This window comes from Phoca vitulina, unplaced genomic scaffold (assembly GCF_004348235.1).
Source record: "Phoca vitulina isolate PV1807 unplaced genomic scaffold, GSC_HSeal_1.0 scaffold21, whole genome shotgun sequence".
Classification (NCBI taxonomy): Eukaryota; Metazoa; Chordata; class Mammalia; order Carnivora; family Phocidae; genus Phoca; species Phoca vitulina.
In genome coordinates this window covers 20,646,338-20,672,032 of record NW_022589724.1, presented here as the reverse complement: position 1 = coordinate 20,672,032, position 25,695 = coordinate 20,646,338, and the positions used below count along the sequence as shown (strand labels likewise).

General features: G+C 50.3%; 1 protein-coding gene across 5 annotated transcripts in view; it reads left to right on the top strand.

Annotated features, from left to right (window-relative positions):
* The first annotated feature begins 17,225 nt into the window (after window positions 1–17,225).
* Window positions 17,226–25,695, top strand: part of LOC116641125 (N-acetyllactosaminide alpha-1,3-galactosyltransferase) — a 54,049-nt gene continuing 45,579 nt past the window's right edge. For 2 of the 5 annotated variants that reach the window (XM_032418621.1, XM_032418616.1), the window contains exon 1: window positions 17,226–17,315. The gene's annotated coding sequence lies outside the window, so the exon portion shown is untranslated. Of the gene's footprint in view, window positions 17,316–18,215; window positions 18,279–25,695 lie in introns of those variants that run through there. The other 3 variants (XM_032418619.1, XM_032418618.1, XM_032418620.1) reach the window with 3 other exon arrangements.

Sequence of the window (25,695 nt, the reverse complement as noted above, 5' to 3'; positions counted from 1 at the left end):
GGTAGCTCTGGGGGGCAGAGCTTGGGGGTGGGGGGGCAGTGGGGCTGGCTGGGAATGCCATGGAACAGGAAATTTGGAAACCTTGGCAGTAGTAGGAGGGAAAGGTGTGGTGTAGAGGGTGATGAGGGGAGGGAATGCCGTACAAGGCCTTCGAGAAGGTGGGAGTCCCCCGTGGCGCTGCTCTTAGACCAGAGCCGGGTTCCCAGTGACACTTTGGTCCTCTTCCAGCTGTGCCCGCTCTGCGCGGTGAGGAGTCCTGGGTCCAAAGGGACGTACCTTCTCAGAGCTTGCCTTGCCCTCTTCTTGGACCCATACCCTGGAACCCGGGAGTTCTCTGCCCGGTGGTCGTGGGCCTGCCTCGTGAGGACAGACCGCACTGCCCTGTGTGCCCAGGACGGCTGTGCGCGGAGAGAGTGCGGACCAGTGTAGACGAGCTGAGGATCCACTTGCAGAGGTGTGAGGCCCCTGTCGTGGTGTGCATGCGGTTCCAAAACAACTGTGCCTTCCATGGCAGGGGCTCTCTCTCGCTCTCACTTCTTACTCAGCGGGAAACCAGTTGCCCCATTGTGAGCTGCTCTGTGGAGAAGCCCATGAGGCAGAGGGGCCGGGAAGACGCCCAGCAACAAGCAGGGAGCAACTAAGACCCTCACTCCACAGCTCATGAGAAACTGAATCCTGAGTGAGCTTGGAAATGGGTCCTTCCCCAGGGGAGGCTTCAGGGGAAAGTACAGTTTGCTGCCAGCCTCAGGAGATGGCTGAGCCCGAGGCACCCCAACTAAGCCGCGCCCAGCTTTCTGACCCCAGAAACTGGGAGATTATTAATGTTTGTTGTTTCAAGCCACTAAATGCTGGTATAATGGGTTAAGCAATGATAGTTAACTAATCCAGTGGCTTTCCCTCTCCCCTCACCAGCCCTGATGGTCCCTGGCTCCTCTGTCTTCTGCTTTACTTGCAGTCAGTAGACCTGTTCTCCAACCGTCTGTCCCTCGATTTTCTAGGCTTTTCTGGGGCAGGGCAGCACGTGTCCATCCCACGGGGTCTCTGGGGGAGGGCGGTCTCTCTTTGCGCCATCCTCTGGGTCTGGGGCATCTCCCTCGGAAGGAGGGTGACAGCCCAGCCCAGAGTTGGGTCCTGGAAGGTACCGGTTCTGAAAACCTCTGCAGGTTTGCTGTGTAACTCTGGGTGGCCATTTGAGCCCCCTCCTGCTCCCTCCCAGGGTGGCCAGGGACTCAGAGCGCTCTCTCATGATCGTTGCTGCAAACCAGGAAGAGTGTCTGCAGCTTCTTCTCCCTGGAGAGGAGCCTCTGGTTCGCTGGCCTCCTGGGCCAGCTGCTTCCACCGTTGCCATGGAAATGAGGATTGTCAAGGGCAGCTCAGAGAAGCCGTCAAGTTGTGGGAGTGAGACAGCCAGCCTCCCACTTTTGGCCTGCACACAACCTCGGAGCTAAGTGCCTGTTCCTCATTTCCTTGTAAAATGCTCCTCTGAGACCACCTCGGCCTTATTTTTCTATCCCTTCCTCCACTTTCCTGTGCAGGAAGTGCAGGGTCTCCCCCAGAGTAGGTGCTCCTAAAGGACCCTTGGAAAGACTAGAGCGCAGATAGTGGGAGAACTGGACCGTGGCTTGAGAGTCAGACCTGGGTGCAAATCCCAAATCTGCTTGTCTCTAGCCACCACCATGGGGCAAGTCAATTAATCTGTTTGAGCCTCAGTTTCCTCATCTGTAAAATGGGGCAAGTCATCTACACTTTAGAGTGTTTTCAAAAATGCGTACTGTAGTAAAGTATAAACCACAAAAAATTTACCACTATAACCAATTTTGTGTACAACTCAGGGGCATTAGTATGTTCACACTGTTGTGCAACCATCGCGAACAATGCGTCTCTAAGACACTTTTATCATCCCAAACCCAAACTCTGTACCCATTAAGTGATAACTCCCCATTTTCCCCTCCCATCAGCCCTGATTATCACTCTTCTCCTCCCCGTCTCTTTGAACGTGACTAGTCTGAGTTCCTCGTGCCAGTGGAATCAGATGGTGTTTGAGCTCCGTGTCTAGCTCAGTTCGAGGAACCACTTCAGGGTGTTTGAGGAACAATTGGAAATGTGCGTGTGACAGCTGCAGCTGGAGGGGAGCATGTCGTGGGTGCTGAGACATGCTCGTGGATGAGCACCATCAGGACAGCCCCATCTGTCTCCTGCGTCTCAGGGCAGAAGGAGGAGGACAGAAAGGGAGGAGTCCGCCTTACGTGTGGGGAATCCAAGCCCGGGAAGGGAAGCAGCTTGCCCGGGTTACGTAAGGCCGGGACCCCAGATTGTCCCGTCACAAGGCAGGCCGTGTGGTTTACGACAGAACCAGGAAGGTCCCTTGTCCCTTTAGCACCACTGCCGCCAAGGACGGATACTCTGTCATTGGGACTTCGTTATTCTGGGTCTTCATGGGGTCTTAGTGGGGTCTTCCATTCCCAATTTGTTCCACGCATCTGTCTTTCCTCCTGCCCATCAGCTCCTCAAAAGTTGGGTCCCTCGTTTCTTCATCACTGTGTCCCTCGAACCTTCGGGGCAATGCCGTGATCAGTACCTCCCAGCGTGAACTGGTGTGCATGGTGCCATAATAGAAAGCGAGGATTCACGGGAGGTGCCTGTGTTCATCAGGGCCTCCAGAGTGGGACCTCCTCAAAACCGGAGGCCTCTTTCCCCCAGCCTGCCTCCACCTGGGCCTGAGAGTCACCTTCCTACAGCCGAGGCTGGGCTGGATCTGGGCTGGACCGGGGAGCCTGGCGCCTCCCAGACCACACGCCACCTTTACCAGGACCCTGGGTGTATTAGTTATCCACTGAGGCTGTGACAATTATCAAACATCTGGTGACTTAAAACACATGCGTTAATTATCTCATAGTTCTGAGCTCAGAAGTCTGACACAGTCTCATTGACCTAAAATCAAGCTGTCAGCAGGGCTGCGTTCCTTTCTGGAAGCTCTAGGGCAGCATCTGTTTCCTGGCCTTTTCCGGTTCCAGAGGCTGCTCTTGGTGCCTGCATCCTCAAAGCCACCAGGGAGTGACTGAGTCCTGGCATCACACCACTCCAACCTCTGCTCCTTTTGGGATCCTTCTGCCTCCATCTTTCTCTGTTAAAGACTCTTGCCTTGGGCTCACCCAGATAATCCAGAAGTTTACATTTTATTTTTAAGGTCAGCTGACTAGCAACCTCAGTTCCATCGACGGCCTCAGTTCCCTTTGCCACGTGACATAACACACTCAGGTTTGGGGGGTTAGAATGGGGATGTGTTGGGGAGCCAGTATTCTGCTCCCATGCTTTGTTGCAATGGGCGCCCCCCCCCCCCGCCCCGCCACAGAGGTGGGTGCAATCATTTTCTGTGGCTCGAGAGTCTGCATTTTACACCTGGGTGGAGGGGGGCAGGAAGTGGGGACTAGGAGAATTTCATGGCAGGTGAATTAAAACCCAGGTCTGAAGTGTGGGTGTGTGTTTGTATAAGGAAGGTGGGAAGGCAGGCAGGGCACCCCAAAAGAGAGCCCCAGGCTTCTCAGGTGGGTTCTGGTGACTCCTGGAAACTTTCTTTTCCCAGAGCCCTGTGCCACCCTGGTCCCTGCGGGCTGTGGATGAGCCCCTGGTCACCGACAGAGCTTGTGGTGACAACAGATGTTTCTAGGTGTGTCTCTGAGATCCTAAAATGCCCGAATCCTGAGCCACCCAGAGCATGCATGGGGCCTGCTGGAACACGCAGAGGAATCCTGGTGGAAGAGGCATGTAGCAACCATTTGGAGAGGCATCATTTTGTCAGAAGAAGAATTGGAAAGCAAGACTCTGAAGATCGGATGCGGAGGGCCTTGCCGAGAACCCTCAGCCTCCACTGCTCTTGGGAGAACAATGAGCTTGAGCCCCACACCACTTCCCAGCTGCACCCCGCCTGGTCTCCCTTTGCCTGTTTCTGACCTGCCTCATCAGCTTACACTTAGCCCCACATGGGCTCCCTTCTCTCCTACCTGCCTCAGGCCTTTGCACATGCTGTTCCCTCCTTCTTGAACACCTTTCCCTTTCCCAGCTCCTTGCTACCTTTTACTCATCGTTCAGAAGCCAGCTTCGCGATCATGTCCTCAGGAAAGCCTTCCCAGCCCTCCCTGTAGGAGTCTAGACTTCCCCCACGCAAAGCCCTCAAGGGCACCCTGTACTGTCTCTGACAACACTTTTCATGGTTGCAATTTCTATTTCTGTGCTTGTTTGTCCTCGGTTATCTCTCCCAACAGTCTGTAAGCTCCCCGAGGGCAGGGGCTGCTGTACCAGCTTCCCCTCCCCACTGCATCCTCCGTACTTAGCACCGTGCCTGGTACACAGTGGGTTCTTAAAAATATTTGCCCAGTGAATGAAAGAAGATGGATGATTGCATTGTCCAAAAGTAGAAGATGCTTCTTTGGAGGGAGTGAGCCCTCTCTCAGTGAGGAGCATTCAAATGCAACTCGGTATTTGCCTGGAAAGAATATCTGTGTGGGGGAGGAGTTAAGCGTGGGATGAGTGTCTCAGAAGAGCTTTCACGTCCCCTTTGATCCCAAGAAGCTAGAGGGATGGAGAAAATGGGATGAAGCAGCCAAAGTTGACAACTCAACTCTAAACATTTTACTGTTCATTATTTCATTTTTTTCCTCCACTAACTTCCATCTTCTCATCTTAAAATGGGATGATAATAGCAAACTCATACCCCAGCTCATGGAGTTATGGTGTATACAAAATAAGATGAGTCTTCCTACAAGGTTTCCTAGGTGTAGGGCCTTGGAGGGGCTTCTTGTGAAACCGGTTTGTTAAGGGCGTGTTCTGGGGAAACAGGGTTTGAAAGGTGCAGGGTTGGGCCAGGAAAGAAAGCTAAGGAAGGCTGTGGTCTGGGCTGGTGATCAGCTTAACCTGATCCCACAGTAGCTCTAGAGTGTGGATCATGTCATGGAGTTGGTTCCATCTTGAGACAAGAGGGGTGAACTTTCTATAGCCCACTGGTGTCGGTAGTCCTTGGTTGCTGGGCACTCTGGAGGAGCAACAGGACCCCCCAGGCAAACAGCATCCATTTGGCTGAGGTCAAGAAGAGAGCAGCTGTGACCTGAGGAGCCAATATTCACAGAGGCTGGAGCTAGGTGGACCAGCTGGGGGGAAGGAGACGTGGGCAGCCCCGGCAGCCTCCACTAGTCACATTCAGCATCTCAGTTCAGACCTACTGGAATCAGTGGGGTCATCCTTGGTATCAGGCACCCCATTTTGCCAGTGAGGAAGTGGAGACTCAGAGAGTTTCAACTACTTGTCCAAAGCCGCCCACTTCACCCAAGGGTGGGAGCAGGACGTGAACCCAGCTTGTCGGCCCCCAGATCTCTTGCCCCGTTCATTCCTGCTGCCAGTGCTGAGGCTTACCTGCCTGGGAAGGACCTTGCCGTGCCCCCCAGCAGGGGAGGTGAGAGCATCATGGCAGAGGGGCACAACGTGGGAGGGGGGGTTCCTCCTTGGGGCCAGAGCTGTGGTGTTCCTCGAGACCCTCAGTGTTGGGGCATGGGGACCAGCTTCAGCTGAGCTCTTGCAAATTTGTCCTTTCTGGTTCCCACAAAGGAAGCAGAAATAACTGAGTGGGTGAGAGGCTGTCGGGTGCCCCTTTGGGCCCCCGTAGGTGTGAAAGGAGAACTGCCCAATCGTACAAACCACAGGCATTTCCTGACATAGAGAAGGGACAAGCAGCCCAGGACAGCCAGGCTCACCTGCCGGAGCCCAGGCACCAACCCGCACAGCACCCACGCATGCCCACGCACACGTACTCACAGCACACACCAAGAGGTGCGTTCACGAACCACCCTTGCAGACCAGCTCACGAACGCACACAAGCACCCACTCCCTCACACTCAGCCATGCAGCCGTGCACCCCGAAGCGAGCACTCATACTTCGAATGCACTTACACACTTGTGTGAGGACAGTACGCGTTTGGACACCAATAGGCACCTAAGCCTCGCTCCCACCACAAGGCACGTGCACACACAGTCCAAGGAACATATAGGACTAGACGTAACTGTACAAAGTCACTGAAGAAGGTCCACATGCTCTCTCATGTGTATTCATTTAATTATCAAATAAATTTATTTATTTTTTATTTTTTTATTTTTTTTATTTTTAAGATTTTATTTATTTATTTGTCAGAGAGAGAGACAGAACACAAGCAGGGGGAGAGGCAGGCAGAGGGAGAAGCAGGCTCCCTGCCGAGCAAGGAGCCCGATGTGGGACTCGATCCCAGGACCCTGGGATCATGACCCGAGCCAAAGGCAGCCGCTTAACTGACTGAGCCACCCAGGCGTCCCTAATTATCAGATAAATTTAATTATTAAGTCAAATTACAACTGCCCTCCAGGCACACACCCAGCTTTTTTCTCCGGCTTTATTGAGATATAATTGTCCACACACTCAGTTCGATTCCTCGTTCAGTGAATATGACAGAGGGGCGTTGTTTCTAGAGAGATCTTATCTTGGCCACTTCTCTCTGCAACCCTCCCACGTCTTTTCCATTTCCTGCTGTCCCCTCCCCTTCACCCCCACCCTGCTTCTCTTGTTGGTCTCCTATCAAGGGAAGGGTAGCCACAATGCTGTTATATTTGTAAGAAATTGAACCTGAAAATTGTGTGGGCCTGGGTTTCTGTCTTCCCTTGCATTGTTCCAACCCCTTTTCTTTTGTTCAGATCAACCTGACTGCCTTTAGCTGAGGGCAGTCCCAGATACGGAGGTCCTGGACCTGATAAAATTGGTCCTGGAACCCGAAGTTGGGACAATTTGGTTGGAAAGCTCAAAGGACAAGAAAAGGATCTAGTCTTTGGCCATGGGGTGCATCCCTGGCCCCAACTATCAGGCCTAATCCTCTTACTTTAGGAAGAAAAGATCAAGACTAGGGAAGAGGCAGAAGCTTGCTTGAGCAAGGGCTTGTATGTGTCTGTACATCCTCTTCTGATCCATTGTCCCCACACCAGTCACACTGACCAATAGCCTAATGGGACTGGATGATGAAGATGATGGTGGCAGTGGTGGTGGTGGGATGGTGATGATGATGATGATGATGGTGATGGTAATGATGATGGTGATGGTGATGGTAATGGTGATGATGATGATGATGGTGATGACAAAGGTGATGGTGATGATGATGGTGATGATGATGGTGGTGGGATGGTGATAATGATGATGGTGATCATGATGATAATGGTGATGGTAATGATGATGGTGATGATGATGATGATGGTGATGATGAAGGTGATGGTGATGGTAATGATGATGGTGATGATGATGATGATGATGGTGATGACGAAGGTGATGGTGATGATGATGGTGATGGTAATGATGATGGTGATGATGATGGTGGTGGGATAGTGATAATGATGATAGTGATGATGATGGTGATGGTGATGATGATGATGGTGATGATGGTGATGGTAATGATGGTGGTGATGATGATGATGATGGCAATGATGATGGTGATCATGATGATATGGTGGTGGTGGTGGTGATGCTGATGATGGTGCTGCAGATAATATTGATGATGATGGTAGTGGGGGTAAAGATGAGTGTATCAGCTCACATATTGTGCCAGGCTCTTTTCTAAACTCTGTAGTAAATTATGATTCTCATTTTGCAGATGAGGCACCGGATCCCTGCAGAGGTGATCCGTCACTTGCTTAAGATCACACAACTAGGAATAGTGCCTGGCAAACTCAGAGAAGACATTGCACTGACTCCTAGAAGCCCTCTAGGCAGGAAGCCAGACAAGGAGGACCTGGGGAGATCCTCACACTCTTCTGGGTCACTGTGCCTATGGGGCACCTGGAACCCAGGGAAGGGACTTGCTCAGGTCATACAGCAAGATGGCAGCAAAAGCTCTTCTAGGGAGAGCTCTGAAGCTAATACTCAAGCTAGGGCTCTCCAAGATGGAAGGGGGTGTGGCTGAGTCTGACTCGGTCACACCAAGGAGGTGGAGTCAGCCAGAGAATATACATGAATATACTTGCCAAGCTTATGGCTTGAAGCTGGGCACCCAGCAGGGGCTCAGATAGTGCTGGTCGCCCCCCTGTCCAGAAAGGAAACAGGACCCCAGGCTTGAGAAACAGGTCAAAATGCTGTCAACATGCAGATTGCCCACCCACTGCACACAGGTGTGTGAACTTGTATCCCAGGGACAGGGTCTGGCATAGAGTAAGCACACAATAATTATCTTAAAAAAAATTCATAGTTGACTCTAAGAGGGGCAAAAACATTGCCGTCCTTTAGAAATGATCTGTGGTCCAGGCAGCAGTTCCATTTTGTCCAGGACCCCAGCACCTACAGATACAGTGTGGGGAGAAAGCAGCTCCCACTGTCAGTGTTCAGAATGAAAGTTGTCCCCCCACCTTCTGTGCAAAGAGACACACAGGGCTGGATTCCCGGCTACCACAAGTTGGTTGTTCCTTAGAGTTACAATGTGAGATGGCCCAAGAATGCCCATCCATCCCCTGCACCTTCCCAATTGCCTCTTCCAATTCCTGACATTTTGTCACTTGAGGTTCATTCCTCAGTGTCCTGATAATCATCAAAGCTGTCATACATGCCAAGTGCACCACACACCCCCTCTCCTCGGCTCCTGTGAGGTAGGATTCCTTGTTGCACAAATAAAGAGACAGAGTTTCTGAAAAAGGCAGCATCTTGCCCAATACCCCAGTTAGTAATGGTCAAACCAAGATGGGGGACCAGGTTTGTTAGAATTCAGGACTTTTTGTCTTCCCTGGACGAACACTGGTAACTCTGGCTTCCTTCATGTGTGACTTCTGCCTCCAGGGATGGGGTGGCACACGGCTCTCATGTGGGGCCCCTCCAGCGAGCTGGGCATGTGAGCCTAGGGCAGCACGGGCGGTAAGATAGAAGGCGGAGAAGTGACCTCGCCTAATGGGGGACATACAGACCCAGGCACAGAGCTTCTTAGCAGGGACCTCCCACCAGGGTTACAAAGCAGAAAAAGAAAACAGGCTCTCAACACATGTTTTCTTGACAGCCCCATAGATCATAAACCAGTACCAGCAGAGACAGAGTCTAGTAGACTTTCTTAGTTTAAGAAGGTTTTTTGCTTGTTTTTAATAATAATAAAAAAAAATATAGGAAGTACATGCTTACAATTAAGGAGAGAAGTGACTTTGGAAGGAGTTGGGGGGGAGCATCCCAAGAACCTCCCTGTTCTCTGGAATGGGAAGTGCAAAGGCCCAGGTTTGGACTGTGCTCGACCTGTTTGAGGGACAGCATAGAGAGTGTGCCTGGAGCCCAGGAGGTGGGGAAGCATGGCAGGAGGCGTGGGACTCGGAAGCCAGGTTGTGCCGGACTGAGATCTGCAGGGTGAGGACAGGGTAGCTAGGAGCAGAAGGAACAACACGTCAGCATGTCGGGTAGGGAGACCCCAATCCTTCAGGGTATAGTGACTGAAAAATTCAAAGAATCTCTTCCTATAATTGATAAGAGCACCCATTTATTTGGTCCCTTATTGTATTCAGAGTCCCTTTTGCAAGAACACACATTATTTCATCTTTTTTACCTTTACAAATCCTTGGGAGATAGAGATAAGTATCCTATTTTAGATAACTGAGGCTCAGAGAGGCTGAAAGATTTTTTTTTCCCCTCAAGGTCACATAGCTTGTGGAATTGCGGGAATAGAACTTGAACCTAGACTGATCCCAGGCTGGTTCTACTACAATTTGATTCCTAAAGCCCCGAAGATAGCATTCGAACTCTTGAGAAGACCCAGTACATTAGCTTTTTTTTTTTTTAGTTGTGTTTTTGTTTATTTACTTGGTTTAAAAAATAGATAAGATATTCTCATGGAACAACAAACCAAAAGTATAAAACGGTTTACAGTGAAAGTTTCCCACCCCCCCCAGGACCTGTTTTAAAGGTTCGGCGGAACACACTTTTAAAACTGGTGGCATGCAGCTTCAGAAGTTTTGGTTGCGTAGGTAAAATTTTATTTCAGCTGGTAGAATTCTTTGGCCCTGGAAGCCCCGACAGTTTTTTCAAAAAAGTGAACCCAAGAGCATTAAAATACTTGGCTTTCTCCCTGTTTCTGCCTTTTAAAATTAGATATATGTGTCAGAGGCAGAATTTAATATCATAAGCAAAAAATGACTTCCAAATACAACACCAAGTAAAAAGATAGGATATGTCCCTCCATGGAAATGATGATTTTTAGCAGCATCTCCTTGGTTCAGTAAAGGACAGAGAGGTTGATAGGCCTCTAAGGAGCCAGGTCAGCCTTCCGTCTCCTGGGCTTGTCAATCCTTTCTGATGTAGTTTTTGGAATGCTGGTGAGGCCCAGAGCCTACGGCCAAGAAAGAATTCTTGAGATGTCTTTGGTGCAAAAGGGTGATTTTATTAAAGCACAGGGATGGGACCCGTGGGCAGAAAGAGCTGCTGCCCTGGGCTTGTGAGGAGGAATGGCTGATTATATACTTGGGAGCTGGGGGACATAAGGAGAAAGGGAGGTGTCTAAAAGGACTTTCATAAGAAGACCCTCAGGACACGGTTGTCAAGTTAAGGTTGCTTTTCCTTCTAGTAAGGCTTGAACATTAAGACCGTTGGGAGCTTCCTGGAGGAACGTTAGACTCTTTGTATGACAAGTCCTTGTCACTAGGCTGCAGGTCGTAAAGAAACTTAACTTTGTTGACATTTCCTTATGCCTCTGTTTCCCACATCACTCGTGGAGGGGAGCGTGATGTTAAGGCTCCAGGAGAGATTGAGTTATGGGTGTCTGAAAGTGAGGCTACTGAGAAGAATGCTTTTTCCTTGTGTATCACTAAGACATTGGTAAACTGATGGAGACTGATGCAGGACTGTGATCTCTATCAGTTGACCATCTGTGTCTCCCTTCCCTTAGTGTCTGAGGAATGTCACACAGACCCCACATGGGGGGGGGGGGTAGCTTGTGCTTTGTCCTCAGCTTGCCTTCTGTTCCCTCATCACTTTCAGCTTATTTATCATCAAGCTGGAAAAAAGCAATTATCAAGTCAGAAAGCCAACCCTTCCTTTCTCCCCTCCCCTCCCTCCCTCCCTTCTTTCCTTCCTTCCTTCCTTCCTCCTTCCTTCCTTCCTTCCTTCTCTATTTCCTTCCCTTGTGACTTCATTTTTCGGAGGTGACTGTGATAAAGGGGGGTGGGAGTAATCCCTCAAACACAACCTCCATCATGCCACCCTCCCTTCCTGGGGATCCACCCAAGGCCTCCTTCTAGGGAAAGGACAAAGTGTGAATCCCTGGTCTTCCCCTTCAAAGCCTCTCTGCCATGACTCCAGCTGGAGCTCTGAGCCCCGCGGGGCTGATCGCCCAGGTGAACGCCCTGCTGCGTGGGGACCTTGCTGGTCCAGTTCTCTGAGTGTGTGCACACGTCACTCTCCCTGCCACCTCCTCCCAGGTGCTCCCTGCTCATCTCTGCTTCCTCCAAGACTCAGCAATTACATTTGCCTTCTGCTTCTCTGGACTCACTCAATTGCTTCCAGTCTCTGCTTTAAAACACCTTTGCCTCTGGACCTGGGACTTTCTCGACTTGTCTGGGGCTGAGGAGCACCGGAGAGAGCTGACAATAACACCCAGCTCTGAGAATTCCCAGTTTGTGATTTTGGGGCCACGACTTCTCCACCTGAATCTCATTTCCTTATCTATAAATTGAGTGGTCGTACTGACCATCTCCCAGGTCCTCCCCTCAAATCCACCCTTGTTGATATTTCTCTCCCCACCACACACCCCTGCCCCCCAAGGCCTCAAGGCAATTTTCTCTGCCAAGAACCTTCTGGATCCAAACTCTGCCTGCCGGGGTCACCTCACTTCCGTGTTTCTGACAGGGAGAATCTGAGGAAGGAGGGACCTTGTTCAGAGAGGAGGAGAGCAAGAGGGTGAAGCCTGGCTCAGCGTCTAGAACCTCATTATGTGTTTTTCCTCCATCTCTGCACACCTTTTTCCATTCAGTCAACACATTTCTGCCCAAGTCTCCTGTGTGCCAGGTGGGTGCTGGGGACGCCATGTGGGATGCGTGTGGCCATTACCTTACAGGGCCTGCGGCTCAACAACAGCTATTCCAGGTACTTCTAAGGGCCATGAAGGGGACATACAGGGACCCTGACCCAGTGACACTTCAGGCAGGACTCGAGTCAGGTGTGAAGATGGAAGAATATTTGTCTTTCCCTGTTTATTTGCAGGAGTTCCTTGTCTATTCTGGGTACCAGTCCCCTGTCACTTACCTAGATTGTAAACATTTCCCAACCTGTGGTTTGTCCACTAATGTGCTGGGGCATCTTTCCTGTGTGATTTGCATTTTAATGGAGTCAAATTTTTCCATATCTTTCTTGGTGGTTAGTGCTGTGCGTGTGTGTTTCAAAAATCCTTACTTTTTTTGAGGCAATAATGATTGAAGTAAAATAATGATATTTTCCTGTAAAATTTTAAGGTTTCTCTTTAGGTTTACCCATCTGTTGTGTGGTGTGTGTGTGTTAGGAATCTAATTTTATTGTTCGTATGGATAGCCAACTGCCCAGAAACACTTCTTATAATTGTGGTAAAATTCATATAATATAGAATTCACACTTAAAATGGTTCAGTTGTGTTTACGTGCACAGCTTAGGGTCATTTAGCGCATTCAAAATGTTGTGCCACCACCACCCCAGTCTAGTTCCAGAACACATTGGTCAGTGCAGAAGGAAACCAATGTGCAGTCACTCCCACTTTCCCCCCACACCAGCCCATGGCCACCACTTACCTGCTTTCTGACTCCAGGAATGTGCTTATTTGGGGTATTTAATATAAATTGCATGTAAATGTCATATAAATTGCATCATACAAAATGGTGGCCTTTTGCATCTTGCTTCTTTCACTTAGCACTTCACAAGGTTCATCCATGTTATAACATGAATCACTATTTCATTCCTTTTTATGCCAAATAATATTCCACTGTGTGGAGGTACCACAGTCTGTCTATCAGCTGATGCATCTTTGGGTTGTTTCCACTTCTTTATTATTACAGTGATGTGATGAACATTCCTGTACAGATTTTTGTCTGCATACTTGTTTTCAATTCTTTAGGGTCCAGCAACACTTTCTGTTCTCCTCCCCCGCCCATTGATTTGCAGTTCTGCCTCTGTCAGACACTGATTTTCCATACATATTGGGTATCTTTCTAGGCTACTTATTTTCTTCCTTTGGTCTAATAATTGAACCCCATACAGCGCTCACTGTCAGAGCCTCATGGTATGTCTCGGTATCTGTTTGAGCAAGTGCTCACCTCCCCTGCTCCCTGCTTTGCCAAAACCATCTTGGTTAAATCTGGTCCTTGGCTCTCTCACATGAACTTTGGGAGCGCTTGTCAAGTTCCACAAAAACTCTGTTGAGCTTTGTTTTGGACGGAAAGGTTGGTTTGAAGGGAATAAATTGCAATCTTGATGATGGTGAAGCTTCCCAGCACACATACGGGTCCTTCTCTTCCCACCTCAGGACTTTGGCACATGACTGACTGCTTGGATCGCTCTCCCCAGCCAACTCTTCCTTCTTCCAGGCTCAGAGTCCTCTCTATCCGTACTTCTCCCTCAGAGCCCTGATGGTTTGTCCTGAAATCATTAATTGGGTGGGTCTTGGTTTAACATCTGGGCTGCAGACTCCTCCAGGGCTATGAAGCTGTCTTGCTTGTTTGCCTTGGTGTCCTCCACTTGAAGAAGAGGAGTTGACACATAGTAGGGTTCCAATAAATATTTGTTACAAGAATGAAGGAGGTAAAGGGAAGAAGGTCTTTGGGCCCTGGGGTACTTTGGCCATACTGATGTAGGAAAGACGTTAGGGTTCAAAGCTGATGGCCAAGAAAGAATTCTTGAGACATTTTTGGTACAAAAAGGTGGTGTTATTAAAGCACGGGGACAGGACCCATGGGCAGAAAGAGCTGCACTGGGGTCATGAGGAGTGGCCCATTATATACTTTCAAGTTGGGAGGGGGTTAGGGGTAGCATAAGTCTCTAAAGAATTTTGGAAGCTAAAAAAAAAAATAAAAAAAAAAAAAAAAAGAATTTTGGAAGCAAGGTTTCCAGAACTTTGAGTGGCTAGCTATTATTGGGAAAAGGTCATTTATTACTGTCTAATAAAACCTGAGTCATGAGACCCTTCAGATGTACATCAGTGGTTCATATGCTTGGGGGATGATTTCCAACATGTATCTTGGGGGATAGAGATAAAGTTTCCAAAGGAATTTTTATATGTTCAAGTAGACTCACAAGATCCTGGGGCTTGGGCTAAGATTGCCTTTTGCCCTTAGCAAAGTAGTAACATCGAGGCATCTGAGTTACTAGAGGAATGTCACTCTGCCTGTTTTAAGGACATGTCAATCGGCTGTAAGTAGTAAGGAAATTTAATAATTTTTCTTCTGCCTTTGTTTCCCACATCAATACCTAGAGAGATGGTGAACAAAGTGACTTGGCTGCGCCTTGGCTTTCTTCCCTGGAAAACGGGGATGTGATGAGGGTGTGCTGATTAAGTGGGCTTAGGTATGGCTGGAGTGCTTGGAGCAAAGCCTGACAAGTGGTCAGAGCGAGCGAAGTGCCTACCTGACCCACCCCTCCCTCCCATGAATTCAGCCTCACACTCCTGTGATGTGGCGGCAGGTTCCAAAGCCCTGGTTGCCAACAATTATCTCGTTTTGGTTTTACCTCCCCCACGATGTGGTCATCTTATCCCATTTTGCATATAAGGCAAATAAATCTCAGAAGGGACGAATGACTAATCTAAGGCCTTAAACCTAGAACTCCTGACCCCAAGCCCAGCGAGTAGAGTCTTTAAGGTGTTTTCCAGCTCTGATATTGTCAGTAGAACTGAAGTTAAATTGTGAGAACTACATGGATCCTCTCGAAGTAAAACAAAACTTCCAGACCCACAGTGTTGACTTAAGTTATAGTTATCTTATTGTTACTGAAATAACGATAAACCTAATTTAAGCATGAACTCCTCAAGCTCACAGCTCTAGAAACCAACTGTAAAGCCCAAACAAATCTTCTAAGGAAACAGAGACACAACCATGAAACCAAGAAAATCCAAATTAACAACATTTAATGAATGGGACTGATGATGTGTTGCTGAAATCAAATGTCTGACATTGGGGTTTAACAGTAGCAGAGTAATGTTTCTACATGTTTTGTTTCCGGTGTCATCATCTTTTGATTTTGATCATGATGAGCCATCACTTGAACCACTGTCAGAGTTACCGTCATTGTTTTCTTAAAAAAAAAAAAACAACAAAAAAACCCCAGCTCATTTATAATCCAGTTTGATGGGCCGAGCAACTTCAACAATGCATTCTCCAAAGCGATAATGAAAAATGGAAAATAATGCACTTAGTATTACATCGCTCATTGTATATTTATGGTGATAGTACAAGTGTGTTCACCAAAGACAATAATGGCCCAATTTATGCTCTAGCAAAGGACCCATTGTGCTGATTGCCATGGAGCTCCTCATTCCTGAGCTGCTGTGTGGGGCTGATGATTCAATTCTCCCACCATTTTACTCCACTGGACCTGTTGTAGCTTTTGGAGGGCTGGTGCTGGTGAGCTCCGAAAGAATTCTTGAGAGGTCTTTGGTGCAAAAAGATGGTTTTATTAAAGTGTGGGGACAGAACCCGTGGGCAGAAAGAGCTGCTGCCCTGGGATTGTGAGGAGCAACTGATTATATACTTTGGGGTTGGGGGAAGTAAAGATAAGGGAAGTTCCAAAAGGATTTTCATATGCCAAAGAAGACTCATGGGATACGGGAGGCCTGGCTACTGTCAAGCTCAGGTTGTTTTTCCCTCTAGCAAGTCATTAACAGTAAGACAGTTGGAAGCTTCCTGGAGGAAGGTTATCTTCGGCCTGTCTCAAGTACTTGTCAATGGGCCTGCAGGTTATAAGGACATTTAATTTTATCTACAATTCCTTCTCCCCTTGTTTCCCACATCAGACCCATCAGGAAACTTCATTCTCCCACGTTCCAAGAAGAGCACCTGACCCACTGGCAGCCTCTGGGCATCCTTCAAGCAGTCAACCAGGCCTCTGTTCCTTTCTCGTTAGCATCAAACAATTAAAATTATACATTACACTCAGGCTTTGTGCCACTCTCCTGGCGTCAAAGTATAGTTCCAATGCATTAAAATATTGAAGAAGCTGATTTCTCAGTCTCTCAAATTGAAGTTCAATGGCAAATGACCCTACTAGCAAAAGGAAGTTTTGACTTTCCACCCGCAAAATACCTGGTCGTGAGCCCCAGAGGGGGAGTAGGATGCCTATTGTCTTCATGAGCGCAGGGCAAGCTAAGCGAGGGCAGCCGGATGTGCCTACCTCAACTCACCAGAAGTGAACCGCCGTCATACCGGGCGCAGAAGCACAGACTCTCAAATAGATTTTTTGGGGGGTTCCCTTTTAAATAATTCCAGTGGAGAACCCCAGGGGGTGTGTCGGGCGTTTGAGAAACTTGGGCTGGAGTCTGTGAAGGTGCGCGGGCAGGACCCGCGCCCGGTGCCCAGTGAGCAGCCCCCACTTCCGGAGGCCAGGACTTGGGGGGCTCCGGCAAGAGCCGCGAAGACTCCAGCCCGCCCGCCTGTCGCTGTCTCCATCTGCGCTCTTCCTTCCCCAGGAAACAAATGGTGGATCAGACCTCCCAGGCTCTCGGCTGCCCCAGTGCTGGGCGGCGCGCCAGGGCACCGAGGCCCCTCCCTGCCGCACGGGGTGACAGACCCCACCCCACCCCACCCCACCCCCGGAGCTCCCGGTCCCCCCCCACCCCCACCCCCACCCCCACCACGTGCAGCCCGAGACGGCAAAGAGGCCCAGCCACCCTCACCAGGGATTTTCTTTTCTTTTTTTTGCTGGTTGCAGGCTTTTTTCTGCCTGAGTGAAAATGAAACCGACACCCCCTCCGCCTCCCCGCCGGCAGACACTCGCACGCACCCGCACTCACGCACTCGCGCGGCCGGCCTCCCGGCCGCCAGTGTCCGGGGCGGGCCCGGCTCTGCACACACAGCCGCGGGCGGCGCCGAGCGGGGAGCGCCGCCGCTGAGAGCGCTCGCCGGCTCCCGCGCGCCCCTGCCCGCCGCCCGCCGCCCGGGAGCAGCGCCCGGCGGCCCGGCGGCCCGAGCGCAGGCTGCACACCCCCGCCCCGGCTCGCCGCGCGGGGCTCGGGCAGAGGCGGCGCGGCGACTGTGCGGGCGGCCGAGGGCGCCGCCGGGCCGGGGACCGAGGCGCCGTCCAGCATCCCCCGGGCCCCGTGCGCCCGGGCTCTGCGGATCAGGTGGGTCCCGCGGGGCGCCGCCCGAGCCCGGGGAGGCCCGGAGCTGGGCCCGGCGCGGGGGCTGCGGGCGTGGCGTGGGGGCGGCGGGGACGAGGAGCGGGCTACCGCTCCGGCCCTGCCCTGCCTGTGTCCTCGCTTTTGTTCTTGTCGCTATCTCTCTGCCCCAGTCCCTGTCCCCATCCTGTCCCTGTCGCTGCCTCTGCCCAGCCTCCAGACTCGCCCGAGGGGCTGCGGGCGGGGTTCTCCCCACGCGGTCCGCGGGATGCGGGCGGGAGAGAGGAGGCCCGGGGAGGGGGCACGGGGTAGGACCCCCGTCCCCGAGGAATCTCGAAAGGAGTGAGGGGGTCTGTCCCCTCCTGTGGAGCGAGACAGAAGATGGCTCTCGCCCAGGACCGGACGGGAAGAGGATGCCCCTGGGAAGGGGGAGCCTGGGAAGGTAAAGAGAGGGGCGCGCGAGCCCCTGCAAGCAGGAGCACAGGGGGGAGTGGTCGGAGAGCGAGGACCGAGCCAAATGCCCGGCGTGGGGAAAGTTTCAAACATTTGTAACTTCGGCAGCAAAAGGGCCTGCTGCACTCGGGTGAAGGGAGGAGACAGGGTCCCTTTGACTTTACAAACCACCCCGTTCCTGCTCGAAAGGGACACCACCCCGCCTTTGAAAATGGCAGAAAAACAGCTAAACAGAATGATTGCACAAACTCTTGAAAGGCATCCAAAAAACAGTAAAGTGGAAAAAATTGTCAGCTCTCGAGGAGAGAAAGAGAGCGAGACGAATTGAGATTTCCCAATCTTCCCGCTGCTAGGCGGGAAGAAGGAGGAAGGCGAGGAGGATGTTAATCCCCCCCCACCGCCCCCCCACCCCCGGAAGGAAGAGAGACCCGGGCGGCTGCTTTTGTGGCTTTGCTTATCGTTTGCACGCCGGCTCCAGGACAGGCCTCGTTATCTCCTCCATTTACCTGATTATAGGTATGTCTCAGGAGGCAGGGGATGCCCCGGGGAGCCCAGGCCTCGCTGCTGCTTAGCTGGGAGACACTTGCGCAGGGGAAGCCTCAGTTTCTGCAACTCTGAAATGGGGACGCTGCTCTGAGTAAGAAAATGCCAGGGTGGAGGGGCCCGTGTGAGAGTCGACGGCTGGGGACATGGGTTATTCTGTTGCACTTCTGTGTCTCTTCAGCTACACTAATCAAACACTTTCTATCTTGTTCCAAGTTATTGCTGGGTTTACCTTACCTCCTCTACCAGATGGGGGGCAGGTGCAGATCTCAGTTATTGTTACAAGTGGCAGATACTCTGAGGAAAGCAGAGCTGAAAAAATGCCTAGGGTTTACCTGGTCCAAGAGACTTCAGACTGTGTCCCTGGGAGTCCTGTGATCCTGGCTGTGGAGCCACCATAGTGGGGGAGGAGAGCCTCCAGGGCAGGGCTCTGACCCCTCCCTTCCTTCTTTCAGACGGAACAAGTTTCCTTCTAGAAGGCTTTATCTCTCCTATATATTGGGAAATCCCAGGGGCTGTTTTTAATATCACATTCCTCAGATCCAGTCTGATTTGGTCGTTTTCAGTGGAGAAACTGAGTCAAGAGGTATGCAAAGTGATTAGTGTAAGATCCTCTGGTGGCCTAAACCTTGCCAGGAAACCTGTCTCGTGAGTCCTGGGCTGGGAGCCCCTTTCCCTGGCCCTGGTGGCTCTGAGCAGCCATTCCTCTAGGTTTCAGCACCAGCACGCCTGAGACCCTAACTCCAAGGCCTCAGGTCCACCATCTCCTCCTTCCGGGAGAGGAAGCCAAGAATCATGTCTGAGATTTTTTGGGGGGATCTTTGTGGAACCTTCACATGGGAGTTGGTTTCACAGGCTGAGATCAAAAAGAAATAACGTTCAGCAGGAGCTAGTCAGCACACCGCTCCCATCTCAGCCCAGCCGGTCGGGGTGGGGAGTTCAGTTCAGCGAGGCCAAGCAGCTCACCCCCCGGGCACTCAGCTTTTAACTCGCAGCTGGGATTGGAATGCAGCTCTTTCTGACTTTTAAGGCTTGTGCTCTTTACATTACGTTATCTCTCATGATGGGTAAAAAATGGCTAATGGACAGATGTCATTAAGATGGGAGCAAGGGTGAGGGGAGAATGGCTGAAAGGGGGGCAGCATTAAGTGGGAGACTGGGCATTCATACTATAAATGTAATCGTATTTGAAATGGGTGTGCTTTCTGCACTGTACTTTCTTTTTTAGTTTAGTGGGTTTTTTTTATAGATACTTAAAATTATTTTATTTTTCTAATTTTTAATTAAAGCATAATCTACATACAATAGCATTCACAGATCTTAAGTGTTCAGTTCAAACATGTTTTGACAGTTGTTTACAGCTATGTAACTGCCACCCAAAATGAGATGTAAATATTTGCATCATCCAGAAAGTTCCCACATCCAACTAATTTTTCTTCTGTCCTTGCAAGCAATCATTTTTCTGATTTTATTACCGTTGATTAATTTTGCCTGCTCTTGGGCTTCACATAAATGGACTCGTACTGTATATCTCAGGTTTATTTCACGTGACATAGTGGTTTTTCAAGTTCACATGTATTGCTGCGTATATGAGTATTTGTCCCTTTTTATTGCTGAGTGGTATTCGTTCCATTGGATGGATATACCACGGTCTGCTTACTTATTCTCTTGTTGACGAACATTTGGGGTTATTTCCACTTTGAGCTTATTTCTTGTAGAATTCTTTTGTGGACGTTTGTTTTCATGTGGGAGTGAAAGCACTGGGTCACAGGGTATATACCCTTTTACCTTCCCACGGCAATGTATGAGGCTTGTGATTATTCTGCACCCTTGACAATGTCTGATGTTGTCGGTCGTTTTGATTTTAGCTATTTTAGTGGCTGGGTGATGGTATTTGTACCTTCTATTTTTACAATGGAATTTTAAGGGTTGTTGGAGGAGACAGCATGAACTGGGGACAGAATATGGAACAGGATGGTAGTTTGGAGGCCAGTAGTTGGAATTGTGACCTTAGGAGTAGGAATTTCTGGGCTCAGGCGAGCTCTCCGTGTATCACCTGAGATTTAAGACCTGGTACTTGTACTTTATAAACGAGGCAAGTTCGTCCATGTTTATGGCTTTAAATGCTGCCTCCAGGACAGTCATCTTTATCTCCAGTTCACATCTCCGTTTTGGGTCCCCGATTCACATGTTTAACTGCCCATTGGGCATCTCGGATGTCTCAACGACACTCCAGACTTGACAAGACTGGAACACAACTCATGATCTCATATTGGCTTTCTGGCATGGGTCACTGGATGGATGATGGCAGCACTGAGAGAATATATAAAGAGGAACGTCTGGGTCAAGGGCAGGGATAATGTATTTGGTTCCATGCTAAATGGTGCGGAGCAGTCTGGGAAGATAAGGACAGGAAAATGCACTGGGCCGTTAGGAGATGACTGAAAGCTGCTGGGAGTAGCTTTGGTGGAATGGAGAGCAGGCAAGCTAGATTGCGGAGACATGAGAGAGAAAGAAGCAGAGGTGGTGTGTGCAGGCAGTTCTTGAAAGAAATTCGTTTGAAAAGGCCGGAGGGAGATTGAGCTACAGTTGTACGAAGACAGGGTGAAGGAAAGGATTTTAAGATGCAAAGGACAAGGGAGGTGGAGGCTCAGGGGAAGGACTCAGTCCAGGAGAGGGAAGGATGGCCGATAGAGCAAGGTGCAACCAGGAGGTTGATTTGAAAGAAGGATGGATGTCTCCTCCCCTGAGACTGGATGTGAGTGAATGAAGGTGAGAAAGCTTCTTTGTTGACCCTCCACGTGCACAACCTTCGTGATGTGCAAGGTTCTTCACTGTCTGCTCCCTTCTCATCTCAGATAGCTAGTGTGTATCAGTTAGCTTTTGCTGCAGCTATCCTGCGTAACAAACAAGCCCCCAATCGTAGCTTATGACCACAGCAGTTTATGGTCCGCCTTACATGGTGGCTGCAGAGCAGGTGGCTACATGGTCTTGTGGCTGTGCTCCAGGTGCCAGCCAGCCAGATCTGCTCCACGTGTCTTCTCACTGCAGGACGCAGGCTGAAGGAGCTGCCTCTATCTGGTGGGTGTTATTTTCATGGTTAGAGCTGGAGGACGAAAGGCATGATGTGATGCCTCATAAAGCGTGCACTCTGAGCAGGCACACTGTCACTTCTATCCACGTGCTGTTGGTCAAAGCCAGTGATATGCCCAGGCCCAAAGTCAATAGGACAGGCACGAGTAGGGGGAGGGACAGAGGGACAAGCAGACTCCCCCTTCCCCCCCCCCCCCCCCGCCCCGAGCAAGGAGCCTGATGCAGGGCTCCATCCCAGGACCCTGAGATCATGACCCGAGTTGAAGTCAGATGCTTAACCGACCCTTTTTTAAAAGATTTATTTATTTATTTTAGAGAGAGAGAGAGAGTGTGTGATGGGAGGAGAGGCAGAGGGAGAGGGAAAGGGAGAATCTAAGCAGACTCCCCGCTGAGCACAGAGCCCGATGTGGGGCTCAATCCCAGGACTCTGAGATCGTGACCTGAGTTGAAATCAAGAGCCAGATGTTTAACAGACTGAACCACCCAGGCATCCCAACAGGCACATTTCATTTTATTGTGCTTTGCAGATACTGTGTTTTTTACAAATTGAAGGTTTGTGGCAACCCTGGGTCCAAAAAGTCTCTCTGTGCCTTTTTTTTTTTTTTTTTTTTTTGCGAGAGTGAGAGCACGTGAGCGTGGGGGGAGGGACAGAGGGAGAGGGAGAGAGAGAATCCCAATCAGGCTCCATGCCCAGCTTGGAGCCCAAGGTGGGGCTCGATCTCAGGACTCTGAGATCATGACCTGAGCAGTTATCAAGAGTCAGACGCTTAACCGACTGAATCACCCAGGGGGTCCCATCTGTACCATTTTTTTGCAACAGCAGTTGCTCAGTTTGTCTCTGTGGTACATTTTGGTAATTCTTGCAATATTTTCATTATTTCAACAAACTCTTTCATTATTACTATATTTGAATTGCTGCAGTCTCATGAGAGAACTGTAATGGATGAGGAAGGACTTATGGATGAGCAAAGAACGTGGTTTCTTGAGCTGGAATCCACTCCTGGTGAAGATGCTGTGCAGATTGTTGAAATGACAACAAAGATTTAGAATATTACATCAACTTGGTTGATAAATCAGCGGCAGGATTTGAGAGGCCTGGCTCCAATTTTAAAAGAAGTTCTACTCTGGGTAAAATGTTATCAAACAGCATCTCATGCTATAGAGAAATCATTCATGAAAGGAAGAGTCAGTTGATGCAGCAAACTTCACTGTTGGCTTGGTTTAAGAAATTGCCAGAGCCACCCCCACCTGCAGCAACCAGTTACCCTGATCAGTAGCTGTCAACATCAAGGCAAGACCCTCCTCCACCAGCAAAAAAATTCCAGCCTGCTGAAAGCTCAGATCCTGGCTAGCACTTTTTTTTTTTTTTAGCAATAAAGAATTTTCTCATTAAGACACGTACGCTGTTTTTTTAGACATAGTGCACTTAATAAACTACAGTGTGGCAGAAACATAACTTTTATAGGCATGAAAAAACCAAAAAATCCATTCGATTCGCTGGGTTGCGGTATTTGCTTTATTGCGGTAGTCGGGAATTGAACCTGCAGTATCTCGGGGGTATGTCTCTAACTCTGCTTTTTGGCAGGGAATGATGCTTGGGAACAGTAATCCAGTTGGCCACATGTATTTGTTAATAACTCCCTGATACAAGTCTTCATTGATTTTTTTTCTCTCTCTGACGAGTCCCCATCGCGCGGTCCACTCTTTGGTACGGTTGCCCTCTCCTCGGGCGTGGCAGCACGCTTTCAAGCCGCTGTCGCGCACACGGTCCCTCTGCCTGGGAGTCTCCCCCAGAACGAGTGTATGACCCCTACCTCTTTGTCGTCCTGTTGTGCCTTGGGTCCTGCTTAGTTGAGGGGCAGCCGCCTCCAGCCCAGGCCGCATCTCTATGGCTCCCTGCTGTCTGCTCCAGGCTCCTGTCCTCTAGAACATACTGGCACTGCAGCCCACGCCTTGCCAGACACCACACTGATTGGGGTTTTGATCTTTCCCAGGCTCCACTCTGCCCTCAGGGTAAGGCCCGCGTTCCTTTACGGGACATCCAAGATCCTGCAGGAGCTGCTGTCTGAGCCACTCTTTATTCTCCTCTTCCCCACCCCTACCTCCCCCCTTAGAATTTCTGCTCCAGCCTCAAGGAACGACTGCAATTCCTGAAACCCTCCCTTGGCTTTATGGCTCTGGGCTTTTTCTCATGCTGTCCCCTCTGCTTGGAATGCCCTCTTCACTTCCTCCCCAAATCCACCTGCAGACTCCTACTCATGCTTCATGACCCAGCTTAATCATCATCCTCTCTGTGAAGCCAGGCTCTTCATCCTGCCTTCCGGAGGCAGGGGCTCCCCCCAGCCACCCCGGGGAACGTGCAGTTACATTCTGTCACCTGTTATTTCTTTCTTCCTTGGTGAGCTGCAGGAGCCAGAGGGCACGGCACACTTTACCGACCCACCACCTGGGCCAGGTCCCAACTTGGGGGCCAGGTCCCAACTTGGAGAGTGAGTGATCTGAGAGGGCGGGGGAGAGCCCAGGGAGAGCACGGTCTGGGAAGTGCCGGGCAGAACGAGGTTCCCGGGAGGGAGGATGTTGTCAGGAGGGTTGAATGGTGCTGAGAGGCTGGGTGAAATGAGCCTGGAAGAGATCAGCTGGCTATGGGTTGACAGCAAAACCCCAGGGAAAACAGAAAAATAATGATAGAATTATTATTATTATTATTATTAGAGTTCTCTGCACCAGTCGACAGTTCGAAGAGTGAAATCATATTTCTGCCTTGCTTGAGCATCACAAGAGCCCTGTGAGGGCAGCAGATTAGGAATTAGGCCCCCATTTTATAGGAGTGGGGGGAAATTGAAGGATGGGGGTTTTAATGTTTTGGCCAAAGTCTCTCAAGAACTAATGGCAGAAGGGAGGCATGAAAGTCCAGTCCCGACTCCAAACATAGTGTGGCTTGGAGACCCTGGCGGGGTACAGGCAGGGGGAAGGAAGATGCCTCTGAAGGTTCAGGGGTCCTGGGCACAGATCCATGTCCAGCCCAGGACACGGCTGCTACCTGGTGCCGCTCAGACAGACACCAACCAGAGAGAGTGAAAGGTAACCTCTGGAAGAGGCCGGGAGGGAGAGAAGCCAGGTCTTGTGATGAGTTCTCAATGAAAGTTTTTGGTTCCTACTCGCCAGTTTGGACACCAGGGACTGTGGTTCTAGGAGATGCACCTGTTCCAGAGACTCGTGCTTTGAAATTAGCTATTCGTTCAACAGCCACTGAGCCACCATAAATTCATTCACTCATGTATCGACGGATCCAGAATCTGTTGGGCAGCTACTATGTGCTGTGCTAGCTACCTGGGACGTAGCAGTGAACAGAGACACAATCCCTGCCTACAGGGAGGCTGGGATTTGGCTGGGGAGACCGTCGTTAAAAAACAGACTGCACAGCAAGAGCCGTGAAGGAGAAGAGCGGGGAAGGGTGTCACAGGGGCCTGAACCTGTCAGGGGAGGTGGTCAGGAAGGACTTCCTTGAGGAAGACACCTGTAAACTGAGCCCCATGGGAGTTAGAGGGTGAAGAGGGAAGTGTTTTCAGGCAGAGAGAAGAGGCTGTAAGAACCAATCATCCTGGTATCCCGCTGGCTGTTCCAGAACCCTGACGGCCTTGGTGGCCAGGGGAGCCCAGAGAGGGCAGCAAGCCTGGGACAATGGGCCAGCCGCCCAGAGGGATGACGTTGGGGTTGGTAGCTGCCCTCCTGTCTCCTCCCTCAGGGAACCATGCAGGAGTCCTCAAGTGGCCCTCCAGCTGTCACCCCCGAGAGGAACTTGCTCGGCTTCTGTGGGGAAGGCAAAGCCACTTCTCAAAATCGGGGGCAGGGTCTTGGTGTGCTCGGTTGACTAAATCTGTGGTTGTCTATAGAGTGGTATTTTGTGTAGCAAATTCTGTTTTCCTATGTTAGCCAGAGCTGTGCAGAGGAAGGGCAAATTAATATTCCTGGGGCAGATTTAATTGAGTGCTTAGGCATTCATTCCTGGGCGCGTGCAAGTGCTCAGTAAATGCTTGGGGTTAATACATTGAGTAGCAGCCGAGAACGTGTACTGGTCAGAGATCATGGTTGTAAAGCCACAGGTGGAGGTTCTAGCTCACAGAGGCAGAAAAGGCAGGCATTGGAAGGATTTCTTTTACTGCTCGCAGTATCCCTGGGGATGCTGGAAAACCAAGCTGGCCAGAAGCAGTAAAGGTCGGGCCATAGACAGCACAGTTAGGGTCTTGCCCGGGAGCTGATTCTAGCCCTTGCTGCCCCTGGAACTGCTGTAACATTT